Raw genomic sequence first — 10,655 nt, 5'->3', positions numbered from 1 at the left:
GCCTGCTCTGGAGAGGACATCTGTATCTGGTATCTTATCCTGCCACCGGATCCTCAGAATTCTGCGAAGGCAAGTCATGTGGAAGTAATTCAGTTGCCTGATGTGCCTCCTGTACACTGTCCAGGTCTCACTAGCATACATTAGGGTAGTTAGCACTGCTGCCTGGTAAACTTTAAGCTTAGTAGCAAGGCTTATTCCATGGCGGTCCCACACGTTAGTCCGCAGTCTGCCAAATGCAGAACTTGCCAAGGCAAGTTCTGCTAACATTAACATGACACAGGAAAGCAGAATTCTGTTTCCTGTACAGGTAGTCTTCATCTTAATTCATTTAGTGACTGAGGTTGCAACAGTACTGGAAAATGTGACTTACAACCATTTTTCACACTTATGACCATTGCAGCATCCCCGTGGTCCCGTGATCGAAATTCAGACACTTGGCAACTGATCACATTTATGACTTGGAGTTGATTGAAATAACTGTCCTGATTCTTCTCCAGTTTCTTCATTTTCCCTTCTTTTCCTTTTTTTTGTATAACTTCTCATTTGTTGAAGAATTTTGAAGAACTCAAAATTGGCCCAAAACTTTTGAAAGTGGACTTCAGTGCCATCTAATTGGCTTAAGTCTCATCCAGGGATTCTGTCCTGTTGATGGATCCTGCAGAACAAATAACTAGATGATTAAAGGTCCACTCAAACTTTCTAACGGGAGAATTTATGACTTTCCTTTTTGATTGTGGACTTTTAAGAGATTTTTTCCCCTGTTAGCTTTAATCTACCTCTCTAAAAGCAACAGGAAAGTCTCCATCTAACAAATTGCAATGCTTTGAAATGCCATCTTGACCGATCTATTGATGTCCACCATCCAAAGAGAGTCCCTACAGTCAATTCTTGAATTCAAGTAGGGAAAGAGGTGATTTCCTCAAAAATTCCACAAAAATTTGGAACCTCTGTGAATCCTTATTTTCGAGAAGACGAAGAGGGTTTATGCTGAATCCATAAGCACCAAGTTATGTTGTTTCAAAAGCTCTTCTTTTGTAATCCATTTCAAATTTTCTGCCATCCAAATTGAGGAATAGAATAGAGTAGAGTAGAATAGAATAATAATATAGAATAGAGTAGAGTAGAGTAGAGTAGAGTAGAGTAGAGTAGAATAGAATAGAATAGAATAAAACCTTGGAGGTCTTCTAGTCCAGCCCCCTGCTCAAGCAGGAGGTCCTATACCATCTCAGTCAGATGATTGTCCAGTCTTTTTTTAAAAACTTCCAGTGATGGCGCGCCCACGATTTCTTGAGGTAAGCTGTTCCATTGGTTGATTGTCCTCAGTGTCAGGAAGTTTCTCCTTAGATCCAGGTTGCTTCTCTCCTTGATCAGCTTCCAACCATTGTTTCTTGTCCTTCTCTCTGATGCTCTGGTGAACAACCTGTCCCCCTCTGCCTTGTGGCAGCCCCTCAGATACTGGAATGCTGCTATCATGTCTCCCCTGTTTCTTCTTTTCTTTAGACTAGCCCAGGGGTAGGCAACCTTGGCTCTTTTATGACTCATGGACTTCAACTCCCAGAATTCCCGAGCCAGCCATGCTGAGGAGAAGAGAGGTTTCCATGCTGAGCCATGCTGGCTCAGGAATACTGGGAGTTGAAGTCCACGAGTCATAAAAGAACCAAGGTTGCCTACCCCTGGACTAGCCAAACCCAAGTTCCGCAGCCGTTCTTCGTACATTTTGGTGTCCAGGCCTTTGATCATCTTAGTTGCTTAATAACATAATAACTGGTTGCAAAAAGTTTCACAGAGGCTAGCAAACAATTGTCAAGGGGTCCCTGTATACCAGTGTTTCCCAACCTTAGCCATTTTAAGATGTGTGGATTTCAACTCCCAGAATACCCCAGCCAGCCATGCTGGCTGGGGTATTCTGGGAGTTGAAGTCCACACATCTTAAAATGGCTAAGGTTGGGAAACGCTGCCCTATACATTTTCTATTCCCATAGGTTTGCGCTGTTATGATTTAAAATCTAGAGACACAATATTCTTTTTCACATATCAAGGATGCACACAACCCTACTGAGGTACCTGTTTTTTGTTTTAAGAGACCAGTGTTTCGTGACCTCAGCAACTTTTTAAGATGTGCGGACGTCAACTCCCAGAATTCCATAGCTGGCTGGGGGAATTCTGGGAGTTGAAGTCCACACCTCTTGTAAGTTGCTAAGGTCAAAAAGCACTGTATATTGTAGTAATAGACTAAATGAATTCCCGGTAATAGGGATTGGCAATATTTTGGAGCTGCTGTGAAATCTTGATGATTTCACATCTGCTTCTAAAAGCGAACAGCCAAAAACTACCTTTGAGGTCCCCCTTGAGTGAGTGTGGCCGTTGACAAGACATTTTTTAGAACAGGAAAAATATTTGTGAACAACTTTGAGAGAATTAATAATATGTAATAGTTCAGCAACGCAAAACCACCAGCACAGACTAGCATTAGATGGCACTGTTGCCATTTGGAGCCTGTTGTAAAGCAGTTGTATTGCTGTGAAACAGAAATATGATCTAGGCTTCTGAATATGGTCGTTCACAACATCTAGAAGGCCACAGTTTCGAAAGCACGGGTGTCAAACTCGCCGCATCACGTGACGTGTCGCGACGTATCGCAACTTTTTTTGCATTGCCAGAGCTGGGGTGGGCACGGCCTCCATATGATGCAACCGGCCCGCGGGCTGGCAGTTTGACACCTGTGTTCTAAAGAGAGGAGATTGAATTCTGCATTGGGAGTGAACTAACTCATTATTCCAAGGGTTAAAACAGCTGATCAGAGAGGAGATATTCAGGAATAAACTTAACAGACAAACAGATAAACATAATGAGAATTTCAGAGATGATAGATAGATAGATAGATAGATAGATAGATAGATAGATAGATAGATAGATAGATAGATAGATAGATAATAGATGGATGATAGATAGATGATAGATGAAATAGATAGCCAGACAGACAGACAGACAGATGATAGACAGACAGATAGACAACATTTAACAGGTTGTCCATCTCAACTTGGTGATACCGGTGGCTAAAAGATACATAAAAACCCTGTGTTTTCTATACATTTCTTGCAAACGTATACTTCCTTGTGCTACTTTTGAAAACATGTGCATTTCCAAAGCCATTTATCAGATCTATCAGATTAGATGATAGATAGACAGACAGATAGACAGATATATAAAAAAGGAAAAATGTTTTAATTTGAAGAAATGCAAAACCCAGCAGGTTCCAGCAACCCTTTTGCCTTTAATGTATTCCAATTAGTCATCTTCCATTAAAGAAAATCAAAGGAAGTCCTTTGATTGGGGAAGGAAAAAGAGAAACAAATTTTGCTTCTGGACACAATAAAATTTAGGCTGACAGAAAGGAAGGAGGGGAGAAAGGAAATCATTACAGAAGGAAAGTAATTTTAAAAAATATGGAAACTCTATAATTGTGCAAATCAGAGCAACTATCCCAAGATATTTTCTTCTGATCTGTCAACTCTCTTGCTCAGATTTCAGAACGTTCCATATTACATCTATCTATCTATCTATCTATCTATCTATCTATCTATCTATCTATCTATCTATCTATCTATCTATCTATCTATCTATCTATCTATCTATCTATCTATCTATCTATCTATTTAATTCAGGGGTCTTCAAACTTGGCCCTTTTATGACTTGTGGACTTCAACTGGCTGAGTGTGCCTGGCTGAGGAATTCTGGGAGTTGAAGTCCACAAGTCATAAAAAGGCCAAGTTTGAAGACCCTCGATCTAATTGAATGCAATTCCTAAATATGTTCTCTAGCTTATATTACCTGCAGTTTCAAAATCTGGTTCCAGGTTTGGCTTGTCAAGACATGTTCACAAGTCAGATTAAAAGCAGTTAAGGGGGCCCATCCAGCACCAGGTGGCAGTCTTGAGCCAAACTTGGTAGACCCCAGACTCTTAATTAGTATTTGATGGAGATTCCAAGGTCCTTACTTTGACCAAAGTTTTTCACCCTTGGCAACTTTAAGAGTTATGGACTTCATCTCCCAGAATTCCCCAGCCAGTAGAATTCTGGGAATTGACATCCAGACATATTAAAGTTGCTAGTTAAAAAAACACTGATCTAGACTGAGATGGTTAGAAGCCATTTTGATAACATTGGCTAGAAACTGCAAGGGGTACTGAGGCCCTTGCTTCACTTAAAAATGTTGCAAAGCTGCATCTAAATGAAGCTTATGCTTTGCCTAATGGATTATCTTTCAGCAGTATGTCAATTTTCCTCACCTAAATAAAGGGAAATAATCTCACTTTGACTGTTTCCAAAGCCCAATGAATAAGTGGCTTCCACTAGGGAATATTTCGGATTAATTGCTTAACCTCCTCCTCCTCCTCCCAATATCTTAATAATAAAACACTTTCCTGCATGCATATTTAGAAAGGATCAGTTCAAATGTATCAGTGAATAACAGCAATAAAACTTATCTGAAGAAATTCCAGCAATTCACTCTCAAGACAGAAAAATAACTAGTGGGGTTTGGAGGAACAAATAGCGTGCTGAAAGAGCCAACTCTAGCTTTGCTGATCTTTTGATTTTAATTGATAATATGCTGTATTCATTTCAATTTATCATTGTCTGATGCATTCATAAAAATACGCACTTCGGTGGGATCTGAATGCTTTCAGAATGTATTCATTAAACAGATAGTTAGATGCATTCACACTCTGACAGATAAAGCATAATGCAGAGTAATAGATTAAATCTTCCATTTTTCTAAGCGCTTTGTATCTTGATCTTGCTGTAAAATAAAATGTAGATACATTCAGAAGTGTAACTAAGGATAGCCAAGAAAAACTTTTTTTTTGTCGCTGTCCAGAATTATGCAGGTAATCCGTGATTTACAGCAGTTCATTTCATGACCAATTTAATGTTACAATGGCACTGAAATAAGTGAGTTATGACTGTTTTTCACACTTACAACCGTTGCATCATCCCCAGGGTCATGTGATCAAAATTCAGAGGTTTGGCAACTGACTTGTACTTATGACGGTTGCAGTGTCCAGGGCTCACGGGATCCCCTTTTGCGATCTTCTGACAACCAAAATCAATGGGGAAGCCAGATTCACTTAACAACTGTGTCCCTAACAACTGCAGTGATCCACTGAACAATCGTGGAAGAAGCGTTGTTAAATGGGGCAAAGCAACCGTCTCGCATAGCAACAGAAATGTTGGCTGAGTTATGGCCGTAAGTCAAGGACTACCTATAATTTTTGGAGGACTGAATTTGGCTTTTGTTAAGTAGGGTTATGGCAGGACAAGACCTGCATTTGATTTCATTCACAACACGTTAACTATTTTTTAAATGGATATGATTACCCTCCAGGAAAGCTACGGACTGTTAGAGATTCAGTTCCAAAATAGGTACGAAGCTAGCTTGCGTTTGCAGCTTTTTAAAGCCGCTGTGTCTTGTCTTGGGATTGTGTGGCTATAAGTGTCTATTCCCTAAACAGGACATAGCTGCTTTAAACAGTTGCAGACAAGGAGTACATTTCCCCCTCCCCACACACCCCAAAGTGCTTTTTTGGAAATCAAATCCAATGTAGGCATCTCAGCAAGTTCTGCCACTTTCACCATCCACTCCTCCAAAGCTTCTTGAAACCATCTCAAATCCCCTGAAGGCAGGACAAGAAGCCATGGAGAGAAACTAAACAAGGAGAGAAGCAACCTGGAACTAAGGAGAAATTTCCCGACAATGAGAACAATTAACCAATGGAACGGCTTGCCTCCAGAAGTTGTGGCTGCTCCATCATTGGAGGCTTTCAAAAAGAGACTGGACAACCATTTGTCTGAAATGTTATAGGGTCTCCTGCTTGACCTCCACGGTCCTCTCTAACTCTAATTCTGTTATTCCTCCATTGCGAATATTTCTGTATTTAAATTACAGAAGCACTTTCGAAGGCCATTCAAATTCGGAATGACTTTCCCGAAAGTAGTTTCATGCACCATTTGTCCTAAGGAAGCAGATTTCAGTTGCTCCTTCGGAGGGGAAAAAAATAAGTAGATATAAGATGGAACGTAAAAGTATGGAACTTCTCAGTAGTTAAATGCAGGTGCCATCGAGATACATCAGCTCCCAGCGATTTGATTTTACAAAAATGAAAGAATGAATTAGCCCCGAGGAAGTCAATACTCAGTTCTGTCTAGAAAGACAAGAGGCAGTCACACGTAATGCCACCCACCCACCCACCCGTGTTTTCTTTAAAACATGCTTGGATTATCTCGGAAACAATTAGCAAGCAAAATCACTGAAGAGAATTATGCATTCAGCTTCTTCGGTTACCCCATGACAGATGAAATCAATTAAGTTATTTTCAGCACTACAGGATTAATAATGAATAGACTGCTAATGAGAGACAATATCACCACAAAATTGTTTGGGGAAACTTTTTTTTTTTCTTCTTCCAGTGAGCGGCTAATTTTAGCATCTCTTCTTGAGCCTTTGGTAGTATCTCCTGCTCAAGACTGGACGGCAGCAATGAATGCTTGAGGGCCATCCCTTGAAGATGTTTCAGAACTTGTAGTCAATGGAAAAGCAGGGCTAAAAGGAGTGGATTTGGCTCGTAAAGAGCCTAGAAGGAATCCAATTTCTTTTTTCTTTTTCTTTTGATGTCTTTTTCTTTCTCTCCTTCCCATAAGCTGAGACTGACCTGTTACCATGACTGTGTAATTCCTGTGTGTTGCATTGCTAAATGTTGGATGTGTTTGTACTCGTGGTTGCAAAATTAAACCCAACTGCTTGAGTTTGCAACATTTGTTGAAATGCATAGTTGCTAAACATGTTTTAGCCCAATGTGCTATGCTGGTCCTGCTCTTGCTTTGCTAGACATAAAACCATTAAACCAAGTTATGAATGCTGGTATCATCTTATAACAACAATTCATCTAGTATTTGTTCTAAAATAGGGGCGTCCAACCTTGGCAACTTTAAGACTTGTGGACCTTAAGCATGGCTGGGGAATTCTGGAAATTGAGGTCTCCAGGTCTTAAAATTGCTCTACGTAAAGCAAAGAATTACAGGAGGTTCTTGACTTACAACCCTATTTTTTTTGGCTGAGGCTAGAATATAGGAATTGTTCCTGGGAAAGCTTGAAGCCAACTAGAGCAGGAGTCCCCAACCCCCGTCCGTGGACTGGCACCAGTCCGCAGCATGCCAGAAACCGGTCCGCACAAACAAGCAAAGCCCCATCCGCAGGATGCAGGCAGCACACGAAACCACGCACCCTCCGGTCTGTGGAAAAACCTCCCTCCACGGAACCGGTCCCTGGTGCCCAAAAGGTTGGGGACCTCTAAACTAGAGAATACCCAAATGTTCATTCTTCAGTCCCTTCAATGAAAGTCCGATTTATAGAAACAGACAGGTACAGCTCTTTGGCCAACAAAATAAAAGAAGGTTTCCTGACTGAGCTGTAAAAATAGATCCCAGAGTTCTTCCGGAGTGAGAACTTGAAGCCCAATCAACCATCATCAAAATCTCTGCTCTGAAATTAATAGGATGCAAATCAGCGGTGGATATTTAGAATAGAACAAAATAACAGAGTTGGAAGGGACCTTGGAGATCGTTCTAGTCCAACTCCCTGCTCAGGCAGGAAACCCTATATCATATAATCATCATCATCATCATCATCATCATCATCATCATCATCATCATCATCTATATAAATAAAAATGTAAATGTTCATTTGTTCAAAATCTTAAATCTCCGAAAGTTCTTCACCGATTGCTTTGAAATTTTGACACAACATTGCATTCGAATACGCGCGTGTTTTTAATATAGCTACTATTATATAGATGTCACACCTGTGACACAAACATGCACTTTCTCTTTTCTTTCTTTTCCATTTAACCAGACTGAGCCACAGCAACGCGTGGCCGGGTACAGCTAGTAATAATAATAATAATAATAATAATAATAATAATAATAATAATAATAATAATAATAATAATAATAATAATAATAATAATAATAATAATAATAATACCAATAGTAATAGGCGCCTTGGGTGCAATCCCAAAACAACTAGAGCACCACTTGGACACCATCATTGGCATTGACAAATTCGCCATTAGTCAATTGCAAAAGGCGGCCTTACTAGGAACTGCTTTCATCCTGCAACGATATCTGTGATACCATCAAACATCCACATCTGCCTATCCCAGGTCCTTAGGAAGGACTCGATAGGTAGACAAAAATGCCAAATCCAGTCTGAACATCTGGCTGACTGTGCGATGATCAATAATAATAAGGTTGAAAGGGACCTTGGAGGTCCTTCTACTCCAATTCCCTGGTCAGGCAAGAAACCCTATATATCATTTCATACCTTTGATTTCATTAGGAGTTAGATATTATTACTTTTTGTCCTAGATTGAGGTTAATTTGCTCCTATTTAACAAACTCTTTTCAAAACAGAGTACATGGTTCATGTGGGTTAGTTTATTAGCCCAAAGTATTTTCCCTCTCTTCTTTCTCAAATCACTATTTTGCTGCTTTTTCTCCCCCAAGCTGCCAAAACAAGGGCATTTTTCTCTGCCACTTTTAAGATATTAACTTCATTACATTTCACAAAGCAGTGATTTATATAAATTACAGGGGGTTGCATCCAAAACCCTTGCTGTGCCGCAATTTAGCTAGTGACATCTACAGTTCAGATTGGTTTTTTTTTCCCCTGTTAAGTTATCTGAGACTCTAGTTTCTGGGGATATTTTTCATGTGAATTGGACATTTAAGGGAGCATACGAAGATATAAAAGTGTGTGCTTTTTATATTAAAAAAGTCCATTTATATTGTAGTTTGCTATGAGAAGAGGGAAAAGAGAAAAATATTAGGCTTGGCAGGGTGAGATACAATCAATCTGATTTCAGACTATTTTATTTTATTTAAGAAAAACGAGAAGACTTTGCAGATCCTGTTCTACAGAATTAAGGAGGCAATAAAGAACTTGTGTGGATGGAGATAGTGGATTTATGCATACACACACACACACACACACACACACACACATCTCTCTCTCTATATTCCATCAACCAGGGATATGACTAGATTTAAGACACATTTAAGTCTTCCTTTAAAATTAGTGAGACTCATTGTTGCATAGAGGTAGATATATATTCAAGGATGCCATAAATGATTTTTCCATTTGAATCAGTGGAACTTAAAAGTGCCAAAAATAATTGTACATTTGAATGCCGCGCAGAGAAACATTCCTGCATTTTCTCCCCATCAGTTCTCATTAAACGTGATGAATCGGCTCTGGATTTGAAAATTTTTCAACACAGGTCGTCCTCAATGACCACAAATGAGGCCGAAATTTACTGTTGTCCTTCCGCTCCTAACCAGCCAGTCAGAGCTGAAGAAGCTTCTTGGATGAGAAGCGAAAGGTCTTCAAAGAAAAAACAAAGAAAGTCCAGTTGCCTCCTGAAAAAGCACTTTTGGGACAACCATGACCTGGATGACGGAGAATCTCCATAGACATTAACAGGAGTCATTTGCTCCCTTGTCTATGCACACACAAGAGTGTGATTTCCCTATTTGGATGAGAAGTCTAACTTTATTCACCACTAGGCATGATACTATAGGAGATTTTCTTTCTTTCTTTCTTTCTTTCTTTCTTTCTTTCTTTCTTTCTTTCTTTCTTTCTTTCTTTCTTTCTTTCTTTTTCTTTCTTTCTTTCTTTCTTTCTTTCATTGTATTTCCTTTTCAGTTTTCATGATTCCCCGTCTTTTCTCCAAGTAGATCAAGTTAACCTAAAACATGTATTTCCCCAAAGAATTAGTGATGCGCTCAGGGTCATCTAATCAACTTCATAGTTCAAAGAGCAGGGCTACTCAAACTCTTCAAACCTTGCCTTCTTTTCTTTTTTTAAAAAAATAGCTTTCAAAGCATCGTATCAACTTTCTTGTAAAAACAGCCCAGCAAACATCACAAAGAAGCAAGCAGGTTTTTTTTTTTAAAAAAAGAGAAATAATGTGGTTGTCCTATCCAGAAAGTTGACAATATTCATGGATTGATGGATGGATGGAAGGATGAATGAATGGAAGGTGGGATAGATGGATGGATGGAAAGATGGATAGATAAAATATATGCTATTTTGTCCTTTCACCCCCTCTGTATCTTACCGACAACAATAACAAAAAAACCCTCATTAACACCTCTTCCTGTATAAACTCATTAACACCTTTCATTGTAAGCCCCTTCTACCAAGCTCTTTATTATTTCCACGGATGTATGAACATTCATTGTCAAGTCAGATTGGGACCAATGTTTATGATACACTGTAATTAATCACCGTGATTTCACATTAGCGTAATTATTACATTAGGGAAGAAAGTGGGTGAGACATTTAGTCACAGTCATCCTTGTCTCTAGAACATCCGTTGGAGTCAATAATAGGATTTTTAAAATTGTTAGCCTGTTTAACAGGTTAAAGTCCCCTAGTGAAGGAGAAGTCATCACATCAGCTTCCAACCTGTTCCATTGACCCGACAGCTCATAAGGTCAGGGTGTTCCTTCTGATGTCCATCTTGAACCTCTTCCTGATGGTAGATGTCACCCATTAGTGACCATCCTTTCATCTGGAATTATAGGGAACACATCCAC

Source organism: Protobothrops mucrosquamatus, unplaced genomic scaffold (assembly GCF_001527695.2).
Source record: "Protobothrops mucrosquamatus isolate PMUCROS unplaced genomic scaffold, P.Mucros_1.0 scaffold_38, whole genome shotgun sequence".
NCBI classification, from domain to species: Eukaryota; Metazoa; Chordata; class Lepidosauria; order Squamata; family Viperidae; genus Protobothrops; species Protobothrops mucrosquamatus.
The sequence above is the reverse complement of the archived record's forward strand: the minus strand, read 5'-3'. Positions refer to the sequence as shown.